At 42.6% G+C, this 12,040-nt stretch overlaps 1 protein-coding gene across 5 annotated transcripts in view; it reads left to right on the top strand.

Moving 5' to 3' along the window:
* PRKG1 (protein kinase cGMP-dependent 1) overlaps positions 1-12,040 on the top strand; it is a 1,198,597-nt gene that overhangs the window by 807,736 nt on the left and 378,821 nt on the right. The gene's annotated exons all lie outside the window — the stretch shown is intronic.

Consider the following 12,040-nt stretch of genomic DNA (forward strand, 5'->3'; position numbering starts at 1 on the left):
CTTATAAACGGATTGTTTTCCAAATGCCTTCAAACTAAATCTTGGGATATGACTTGCGGTCTGTGACTATATCCAGCTCCCGTGGAAGTGCTGGGCTTCGATCCTGGCGTCTGGTGACCAGGCCTCTCTCTTAATCTCTCTCCTCCGTTTACGCACATTGACGCCACCAGCGCTGCTGTGCACTGGAGGACTGAGAAAAAGGTTTCTCTCCCCACATGTGTCTGCAGCGGTGTGCTTTGCAAATCAGGTGCTGCGGGCCACCTGCGCTTACCTCTCTGCTCCTCCTGCAGAGCCGCCCCCTCGCTGAAGGCAGTCTCGCTGTGGCTGGAGCTCCCTGGCTGCACCCGGGGACCCCGCCCTCCGGGATGTGCATTTGACCACATGTCTCATGAGTTCCCCATCCACGAAACTGGAAAGATCTTGATTATCGTGGGCCAGATTTTTGAGCCTCACTTTTGGCCTATTTGCAAACATTCTGCATAATTAATTTATTTTTCTCTTTATTTATATTTTTATGTTTATCTATTTTTATTTTTATTTCTTTTTATTTTTATTTTTTATTTATTTATTTTTATTTATTTTTATTTTTATTTTTTTATTTTTATTTTATTATTTTATTTTTATTTAATTTTTATTTTATTTTTACTTATTTATAGATAGATGTTTGTGTGAACTTAGTGACTGCTTTGTAACCAGAAAGCAATCAGCATTCTAGGGAAAATGGAAAGTGCCAGAAACAAACAAACCTAACCACAGCTGATAAAAGGAAAAATGGAGCTCTTCAACTCAAAGATCTTATCATTTAGCTCCTCTGGCTTAGCATCATTTGCTCACCTTCAACTGTGTTCTAAGGGACAGTAAAAGATGAATAATTTCTCCATGAGACAACAAAAATCATGTGCGTATTTATAGAGCCTAACCTTGTTCAGAGTAGTGAAGAGAAAGGAGAAAAACATGTATTTAACTAAAGATGTGTTGCATCTGAATTCCACGTAACTCGCAGTACTGGTGCATCAAATACGCAGCCTGTTATCAGAACGCTAAAGCCCAGGGCTGTGTTTGTGAAGTTATATTATAATGCTAAATCTTACTAATTGTTCTGGAAACAACCTAGAGGTTTTAAACACATCTTCAATACGAAGGCACTGAAGGAAAAAGTGTCTCGGTTACCTTGCAAAGAAAATCAAAGCAACATGAAAGGCTTCTTCCTGGAACAACCCAAGATAATTGGCGTTTCGCTGCCCTTCTTTCCCATACCCCTCCCGCCAAGTTCAAAAACAGTCAAGGAACAAATGTTTGCAGTGGCTTTTGTCCTAAGGCAGCGCAGTTTTGACAGTAAATGCTTTGACTCTACTCCTTACGGGGCTTTTGTAAATAGCAGTGTTTGCATTCTTAGGAAATAAGGTTTTAAACTTCCCCCGAATCAAGTGATGTGATGCGAATTGATTGATTGCTGCTGTTTCTAGTGTTTTCTTTAAAAATTTTTTTTTAATTTATTTATTCATGAGAGACACAGAGAGAGCCAGAGACATAGGCAGAGGGAGAACCGCTGAGCCACCCAGGCGTCCCTGTTTCTAGTGTTTTCCTAAGTCCCCCTGATGCTAGATTCTCAATGATGGTCAGGAGCAAGCTTCTTGATTAAAGAGATCTTCTATGCCTCCTGTGTTGTCAGAGATAAATCCTTACTTAATAACTTAATGAATACTCTGAACCCTTCCCTCACTCTCCCTTACCCCCTAACCCCTTCTATCTGCTGATCCCAGTTTCTCTTTCCTCCTCAATCCAGTCCAATTCCATAAACTGTCATTCTTAGTGGATGACTCCCAGGTGGGCTCTTGCTTGTTGCCTCTAACTGGGTTCTCACTGCTGAACTCCTGAATTTCCACTTAGCTACATGCCTGTAGGCATAGCGTCCTGCCGAAAACACACATTTACGATTGAACTCCTCCCCTCTTCCCTCCCCATCCCTACCCCAACTCATCAGATCAATTTCCTCACTGGTTAATTTGTTCTTTCGGAGTGCCTCCTGTCTTTCTTGTCCTTGAGTTCTCTCTCTCTGTGTTGGAGCAACCTGCTGATGTTCCTCTGTCAGCTCCCCCTCCAGTGATCCTCTATAACGCCGTCAGGTGTATTTTAATGAAGAACCAATATGAAGCAGATTAAGGGTTCCCCATTGCCTGCAAAATCAACTACTGTTCACTTGACTTTCAGATCCCTCCAGTCTCCGACCCCACAGACATCTACAATCTTGAACATAGCGATCTGTGAGGATTAAATACCTACCCCACAACCAATTTCCAGCAGTTGGTGGTTTAGCATCTAACTCAGGAAATTTCTCAAGTTCAGCCATTGCTTACGAGCCTCCTGCAGCCTCCAGCTCACAGGCTAGTTAGTATCACTCTGCCCCTCTCCATCTGGCTGCCCCTGAGCACCTGCTTTCAGGGAGAATGACTTTCTACGAGCTGCTCCTTTCTCTGAGCCAAAGGGTCACTGTGTACTGTAGATCCACTGGTGGATTGATCCTGGACTTCTGTCTTGAAATGTCTTAACTAATACCACCCAGTTGGAACTTCTGTGTCTTGAGTGTCACTTCACTTAGTTTTCCCAGACTCTTGGATTTCTTTGGTCCTTCTGATCTTGTATTTCAGGAAGATGCCCCTTGTCTCCTTGTAATGCATGGTTATGGATAGTATGGTAGTGGGCAGCTCATGAAGCATGTTACTCTGAGCACTATTCAGAGTCAGAGCCACTGAGAGCTGCTTTCATGAGTGTGGGACGGGTGTAATCATACAGGGCTCAGGGCTCAACAGAGCCAGTGCTTGGGGTGTAATGGCCTGTGACCACTGTTCTGGAATTAATAGTTTTAACGTTGGATTTGTATGAGTGGGGTCTGACAGGACAGTGAAGCAACTTGGAGCCTGGCTTGTGAGTAATTCTGTGTCTCTGTGCCCCATATCCCCAGAACTGGTTCTGGGCCACCCATTCCCTTGGGGCCAGTCTAGCCCTTCTGCTCTTCACTCCCTGACTGCTGACTATAGTTGCCCACTGCCCACAGCAGGAGATGGGCACGGACGTGCATTTCCAGCCCCAGACTCTGAGTGCCAAGGCACATTTGATGGAGGCTCAGCAGGGAGGAACTCCTTGTCCATTCCCTGCTCCCATACGTCCCAGCAGAAAGGCTACGGTCCCTTGTTACCCCACGTGTTGGTGCGGTGGGCCTGTGGAAAGAGGAGAAATCTGACTTGATCCCTCTGCCTCTAAATGAGGCATGGTTGTCGGTCTGACACCTGGCAAGAGGGGATGGATCTGGCCACCAGTGGCTTACCGGAGTGCAGAGTCATGGTCCATGGGTATGTGGTACAGGTGCCCACGAGCATCTCTGCTCCTGAAGGAGTGCAACATTAAGTAAGAAATACTGTTAAGTGGAGGGAGAGAAAGGGGTGGGGGAGAAAGAAATGAGCTTTATGGTTTAGTGCCTTCTAATGGACTTTCCCCCCTGCTTTTTCAATAAGGAGCCCTGTGTTTTTATTTTGCATTGGGCCCTGCAAATACCTTAGCTAGTCACTCCTGGCCCTTTTGTTTGCCTTACACACCTCATTTCCGCCCTGGATTTGCATCTCAATTCTAAACTCCTTTCCCAAGTGTGGTCCCCTCCAAGCTTCTTAGGAAGCAGGGCATCCCTGCTGTGGTGGTGGTTAGGAAACCAGTGTTTTTCCAGCTTCGGAGAGTTTCTGTAGGATTAAGAGAGACAATTTATGCCCCGCATTTGGTGTCTAGTAAACCAGTTTTCTTATTAACAGGATGACAGTTAACTTTTGGTGGAGGGATAGCTTTTTCACTCATTCATCCTGTGTGGCAAAAGTTAAAAAAACAGATGATTTACAATTTTTTTCAAATTCTTTAGAAGTTTTAAAAAAAGCATCAGTGATTTATCAGTGTAGTTGTTTTCTCGATATTATGATGCCACACGCTTTCTCATAAATCCTTATATGTAAGTAACATTTTTATCTGTCTCATTACTCTTTGTATTTCCCACAGCAAATATTCTATATAGCAGATGTTTGATAGATGTTCTAGAAAGTGAATTAACTTTTTGTACTAGGTTGAACCATATGAAATCATTGGGTTTGGAGTGAAAATGGTTGAATACTGACAATACATAGGATATCTATTTCTTTAGAGCCAGAATCTGTATATTTCTGTACATTTCTATAATCATACACTCACTTGAAAAAATTAATTCAAAAGTAAAATGTTGAATACAGATTCTTTACGATATTCTTTGGCATCTACTTCTTTAAGTAGGTTCTTTCCGTAACATTTTTTTAAGGAAAATGCGTAAAGCATTGATTAACAAGAATTCACATTTAGTAATCTCAAATATCTGATTATTTTCATTTTTGATAATGAGGATTAGAACTTAAAAAGATGTCAATCTCCCTTTCTCCCTTATTAAACATAAATATTATTCAACCTTAATATTATAATTTGTGATATTAGAGGATTTTAAAATGATTATTTTCATTGTATAACACCATAGTTACAAGTTGAGAAAGATTATGGAATTATTTTGAATTTCAGGAGTTGCTTTTCTGGTTGTTATTATTACTTTTTAGGACAGAATCAACTTCTATCCTTAAAAGTCTGCGCCAAGTTTGGTGATGTGAGAGCTGGTTATTTTCCAAGTTAGCTGAAGAGTATTTTCACTGGACATCTACAATTATCCAAATAATTATCCATTTGTGTCTCTGTATTACTAGCCTGAAAAATTCTAAATTAATACAAGTAACAGAATCCTGAGAACAACAAATTTTAAATGCTTCCCATAATTATTGAATAATTCATGATTTTTAAACATTCTCATTTCTCTGCATAATTTTTTTTGAAGCAAGTCCTTTATCTTCCTCACACTTGCTTGTATTAAGTTTGCCCAAGTCTCCTACATCCCTAGGGTTCGTTCATCTGTTGTAGCTACTTGGAAAAATTAAGGTCCATGGGCAGCGTGTCTGTGAGAAGACGTTAGCCAAGTTTAACTCCAAACCCAAATGCCAGGAGGGACATATTCACTAAATATTGGTTACTGGGCAAACCTTGCAACTTGGTTCCATAGAGACTATTCCCAATCTTGCTTAGCTTGTCTGGGGAATTTTTCTGAATATGATTCTTCCTTTGCCACCAATCTGTGTGCTTATGAAACAAGATAAAACTGTTGCCTTTTGCATTCTTCAGCAGACTGTTGTTTCATTAAAAATGCATGGATATTCAACTTAAAAAAATGCCTTTAGAGTAAAAGTAGAAATTAGATAATTTATTCAAGAAAGCAGGAAAGCCCAGAAGTAGCAGGACAGAGAACATCAAAATATCCCCTGACTGTGAAGTGATTTTAATAGTTTCGCCATCTTTGCGTAGATTCATTATCTGCAAACCTACCATGTTGTTGAAGCAAATGGTGTGTTCACTTGGATCTGGAATGTGAATGCTTCAGAAAAAGTGTTAGAATTCCAAAGTCTGCCAGCATCTAAATAGAGCTTTGCCAGGCCTTTTAACCCACTTCCTACAAAAAAGCATCTGATTTAAGATATTATGAGCTCCAACAAGTTATGGTAAAATATATATAGCTTAAATTATAAAAAAATATATATATGGTGAAATAGAGTCATTTTTTTCTTCCTAGAAAACAGGTTGTAAGCACAGACCTCCAGCACCAACCAGCTGGTTGTCACTGAGGATAATTATGCAGTTTCTTTGATTCCATTTCCCTACAGTAAAACGAAGTTAATAATATTTACTTTACATTCCAATTGGGAGGACCATGTGAAATTAGTGATTTAATTTAATAATTAAGCAGATATCATTTGGGCTCCTATTGTGTGCCAGACACTTGGGAGATCCTGGGGACAGGGCAGGCCCAGAGTCTCTACCCTCGTAAAGCACCAGGTCTTCCAAACAATCTCTCAAAAATGGTAATTATCCTAACAATCCTTTTCTCTCCCACTTAGGACTTCTGCTTTGTGGGAACCAGGTTGATTAGAAGAAAGACACATCAAATAATAGAACCATTCTGCATCAGATTCAGCTCTGTCTTCCAACTATATTTTTAGGAATACTGGAGATACTGAGTTGTTACCTGGGGTCGATGAGTGTTGGATACATTCATGAGTTGGTGAAGCTGTGCTTCGGGGTGGGGGGGAGGCAAATGCATTCTCTCAGTCCATAACAGCTAGTTATTGGTGAATATGAGAAATATTGGAAGGTTTCGTGAAAAAAAAAATTATGATCATATGAATATATCAAACACCTAAACTTGGCTTTTGAAACATTTTGTTAAACTTCATATTAGGACACGTGGGCGGTTCAGGGGTTGAGCGCGTCTGCCTTTGGCTCAGGTTATGATCCTGGGGTCCTGGGATCAAGTCCCACATCAGGCTCCCCCTGCTTCTCCCTCTAGGTCTCTACTTCTCTCTCTTCTCCCTCTATGTCTCTCTGTGTCTATGTCTCTGCTTCTCTCTTTGTGTCTCTTATAAAAAAAAAAAAAAAGGAAGATTAAACTTCATATACACTCCCTCCACCATGGGTGAGCACATTTGTGTACATAGATCTGCACGTGTGTGTTCTCCACAAGCACACGGTAGTGTCGGTTACTCCAAGTGTTGAATCTCCAATGGAAACGTAGATACTGGGACAGCGAGGCAGTAGAAAAATACCTTGGTTTATGGATCTTTCTGTTTCTTAAATCAGACGATGGAGGCAACTGCCTAATCTTTGTCACCGTCTTTGAGGCTCAAATGTACACTTTTGTGTCTTAACACCTTTCTCAGAGCTCCCAGGGTATGTCATTCGGTATTTTGGTTTTTTAGATTTGTTTGTGGGTTCTTTCATTTTGCATTTTGCTTAGATACGAGGACTCGGGCAATTACTGTTCATTTCCTCCCCTTGGGAATAGCCAGTCCCCTTGCACAGCAAATGACGTCGGCACCCCACCCACATCGCTGGCCTCTACCTCTGACTCCCTGCACCTGCATGTGTTTGGCTGTGGGCCTCTTTCTCTTGCCAACAGTGTGCCCTGTCCTCCCCCCCCCCCCACCTACCCCTGCGGTGGCAAGCTACGAGCACCAAGGAATGCATGCCTTTGGAAGCAGCCCTCACCCAGAGACCAGCAGGAGCTGGTGTGCGGATGCCCAGCACCCCTGGGGTGGGATGGCCTATTGCTCTAGGCCATAACTTGGTGTCCTCTGTTGGTTCCAGTATTTCCCAGCAGGATCAAGCTCCTGTTACACACAATGGAAACTAGCTTAATAAAAAAACCTCCATGGGCTGGCTGCTCTTCCTCCCCCACCAGGGGTTCTTGGGATCAGCTCACAAACAGCTCACCCCTCAATCCTTGTCTGGGGTTTGCTTCTGGGGAGCCACCATGTAAAACACTCCAGCAGAATGTATTTTTTCTGTTAATTTAGGTTCATTCTACAGTTTATCTTTCTTTTCAGGGTTACCAGCCTGCCAAAAGCAATATAATAATGTGATTAACAGCTATGAGCCAGGCTAGATTTTTGCCTGAACAACTCAAAGTAACCAAAAAGCTCTATTTTCAGATTTTTTGGTATGATTCCCACATCTGCTCACCAAATAAACAAGTGATGGTCTCTCACGCTTAGTGCCCTGCTTATCACTACAGACAGGTACCATTTCTTGAGCATTTTTGTTTTGATCAGAATTTATGTTTGGTCCTACCTTTTATATCTTCACTCGGTATGGTTTTCAAAAGCTCATGCTTCCAAGTGAAATATGTATTTTTCAAAAACCACACAATCCACTTCTTTATCATCCCAGCACCCAATCTCTGTAATCACTGGCCCATGACCATCAAACATCTTTCCATAATAGCATTTGCCACAGGAATGCAGAGAATATTAAACCAATTTTTAAAAGATTACGCCAGGGGGATTTTTCTTCTGAAGGACTTTTGTCATGCTTTTTAAGAGCTGCTGTTCTTACATTTTATATTCTAAGCAGTAACTTCTCCATAAAGATAAATTGTGAGGGACAATCTTTTACTGTGACCTCCCACCCCCCGGTGACAGCAGCCAGATTAGAATTACATTGGTAAATGACCATTTCCCATAATTAGGTCAACAACACACTTAGAGGGTCACAGGATGAATTTTCAGGTGGGTGGTCCCTTTCCAGTGGCTGAGGGACCAATGAATCCTTCAGACATGAGCTCATCATGACCATGGATTGAGAAATTGTTCTAGAGTACTTGTATTTTTTTCCACCTCAAAGTCTATAACATAATTCCCTTCTTGATTTAATCATTTTTAGCATGCTTCCAAGTACATAGTGTACATTTTTAAATGATGCAGGGGGATGTAAAAAATGTCAATGTTGTAGTAAAAGAGTATACTTTATAAAATATTGAATATGTATAAATATCAAAAAAGTACACATACACATTTTGTCTTAGCCTCTTCAGGCAACTATAGCCAAATATGAGGTCAGATGAGGGCTGTCTTCCGCATCACACTTGCCCACGTGGTAGAAGAGGTGAGGGAGCTCTCTGGGACCTCTTTTGTAAAGGCACGAGTCCCATTCATGAGAACTCCACCCTTGTCACCCTGGGCTTTAGGACTTTGGCACCTGCATTCTGGGGGACACTCGTACCTCCAGAACATAGCACGTGTGTATTTAGCATCGCTTACTGGTAGATTATGCGTGAACAACTCAAGATTCTGGAGCCCTTCTGATTGACTCCGTATCCCTTGTTGAGCAGAGAGACGTTTGCTTTGATGCTCCTGTCAAAAACCCTTCTCTCCACGTGTAATTGGCAAATCTCCACCAAATGGATAACAGGCATAGAAAGTGTGTAAGTGAAAATATTCATAGTAAATTAGCTGTCTTTCCTACAACCACTCCAAATTACTTTTTTTGGTGATCAAAACACCAAGATATTATCCTACTGGGCTGTATAGTCTTTTTTTTTTTTTTTTTTTTTTTAAATAAAAACTCTTCAATTCTTGAGGTCTTCCTTCGAAGCAACCTCCCATCTAATGTCATGACTCCCCAGGGCATCAGCAGAAAGGAAATACCTGTAGGTTCTATGGGTGGATTTATTCCCTAACACAGGGCATCCTCCTTTCTTCCCATACTGACAAGAGCTGCCTCCTCGGTGAATTCCAAATGAGCTTCAGTCCAAGGGGCTGCCTTTCATAGTGAGTTTTTGTCAAAGAGAAAGCAACATGTAGAAAAACAGACACACACACTCATAGACTTCAGTGACAAAACAAACGGCTGGAATCACTTCTGTAAGAAACAAGCTTCTGGAAGCAATTGGGGTGTCTCTTCACTTTACCACGGGCGGCCCACATGGAAGCGGCATTTCCGACCTTCCTGTAACTGCAGTGAGTCCCGGGCCTGTGTTCTTGTTGTTGTTGTCCTCTCCTAAATTCTTCAGTTGATATCCAAAGAGGATAGGCAGGCGATGGAATGAAACCAGAATCAACATCAGTTTGTAGATAAAAATTTCCTATTGGGGCACCTGGGTGGCTCAGCTGGTTAAGCATGTGACTCTTGGTTTCGGCTCAAGGTCGGGATCTAAGGTCCTGGGATCAATCCCCACGTCGGACTCTATGCTCAGCATAGAGTCTGCTAGAGATTCTCTGTCTCCCTCTGACCCTCCCCGTTGCCTGTGCCTTCTCTTTCTTTCTCTCTGTTTCTAATAAATCTAAAAAACAAATTGCCTTTGGCTATAATCTTTGAGATCTTTGGCTATAATCTTTCTATGAGATTATCTAGACTTAAAAAAAAAAAAAATAGCAACCTGGACCATCACGTGTTTTGTAACTTCTTACTCTTTGATAAGCCTTCTTTTGTTTGTGCTGTGCAACCATGAGATTGGTGTCAAGACGAGGCAGGGTGAGTGGTGAGTGCAGGGCTGACTCCAGGGCTCAGCTACGTTGGTGTCACCCTGGGATGGAGAACGTAAGTTGCTGGCCTTGAAGATCCTCCTATCTCTTGGGAAACAGACCTGTACCCAACCAGGATCCATGTCTGTCTGTGCCAAGTTGTAGTAGATGTATCAAGTGCTTTAAGGGCCTGAGGTGGACAGGAGGGGATTGTCTGCAGACAGGAAGGCTACCATGAGTCCCTTTCTCTGAAGTGTCTCTCTTTACTTGAGTTCTGAGTCTGTCTCCCTCTGTGTGACCAACCCAGCTGAGCTATTGGAGCCATGTGTGCATGACTTGAAATGTACCTCCCTCAACAGGAAACAAAGGTCTTATGTATATAAAAGGTATAAAACCTCACCCCGATGTCCCAACAAAAGGGAATGAAAAAGGCACATGATAAGAACAAGACCAGGAATTTTGAGTCCGGAGGCATTGGTTTTACTTTGGGCTCCACCACAAACAACCTCTTGCTTCACTGATCCAAGCAGTGCATATGGAGCATCCAGTCGATCCAAGACCTTGTGCCCAGAACCTTCAGTAAAGTTCCAGACTACAGGGAGATAGATATTAAACAACTCTTACACAGTTATGATTATGAAAAATACTATAAAGAAAAAAATGAAGGGCTTTTTTGGTAAGAGTAAATGAGAAGCCAAATTAGTGTGATCCCACTGGTGGGGGGGGGCGGTGAGTGGTGATGGAGCTTGCTGGAAGTATGTGTGAAGCCCCTAAATCCCTATGGTATATCTGAGAACTGGAAAGGTCATAGTGGCTGGTACAGCATGGACGAGGGAGAGGGTTAAGAGTTGAGGTTGGTGACCTTGGTGGCAGCAGATCATATGTGTCTGTATAGACGGTTGCACCAATCTGTTGCAGCAAAGAAAACCATCTCTAATCCTAGACGCTTCAAACAATAGTGTATTTGTTGTTTCTCACGATGATGTGTGTTGGCTGGGCTCAGTGGGTGGCTCTTCCGCTCTGCATATCAGCTGCCTCTGGTAGGAGTATTTAGCTCTGAGCTCAGCTGGGGGTCCCCTGCTGGCTGCAGTCTCACTTAGGGTGGTTGGGTTCCAAGAGGGTGGGCACTGAAGGTTCCCTGACCCCTTAGGACCTGGCCCCAGAACGGGCACAGCCATTTAGTTCATCAGGGCAAGTCATCTCCAAGGGGAAGTAAATTCCATCTCGTTTTGGAGGTTGAGACAAGCCCATAGAGAAGGGGGGGGGGAATATTTATTAGGAAAGCACCTTTGGATACTGTGGACCTCACAAAACATTGAAAGCACTTTGGACTGGAGGCTTTCATTATTTATTGTATGCCTAGCACATTTGAAGTACCTTATTGCCTGTGACACTCATGACGATTTAACGAACTAAGCAGTATTATCACTATCCCCTCCATAAGTCAGATGGGTCCCAAAACTGTCAAGTGACAGGGACAAGCGTTGGCAGAGGCCCACCTGGGGCCCATGTGTGCTGTGACCACTGTGCTGCCGTGTGACCATTTCACTGGTTCTTAGTCATGGTTCCTTCCTCATCTCAGCTTAGGACATGAGGTTCTACGAGGTTGAGCAAAACATTTTGTTAGGATCATAAACAGGAAAGTCCTCATGCCTAAGTTTAAAGCACCAGAGTATCTACCTTGAGAAGATCTCATCATCGATCTACGTCCTGATGCATTTCAGAAAGTAAATTAGTAACTAAGAACCAAGGGGTCGATGAGCTCTGACTTGCTGGCCCCATCTATTCTCGTCAGAAGTGGAGACTGCTGAAGTTCTGAGGGCCAAATGGAGGCGCGGAGGACAGTAGAGGCTTGCTCTCCAACCCGGTACCCTTGCCAATTGCCTGCTTGTATCTGGAAATCTCAAAGATGTGTCTCCAATGGTATCATAAGGAAATCTTCCTACTACTGCCTGGTGTTTGCCACTTTCCCTATCTCCTCTTTTGGCACTTTTAGCTCAATTTCCTTCCATGTATCTAAAAATGCGTTGTGTATTTGGTGCTGAAATGGGAGATTATTGCCTCTTTCCTTCTGTGTTTCATGTTATTAGAGATATCCCCTCCTGTCCTGCTTCATACCCTGATAGCTTATAAGATTTATT

This window comes from Canis aureus, chromosome 27, assembly GCF_053574225.1.
Source record: "Canis aureus isolate CA01 chromosome 27, VMU_Caureus_v.1.0, whole genome shotgun sequence".
Lineage (NCBI taxonomy): Eukaryota > Metazoa > Chordata > Mammalia > Carnivora > Canidae > Canis > Canis aureus.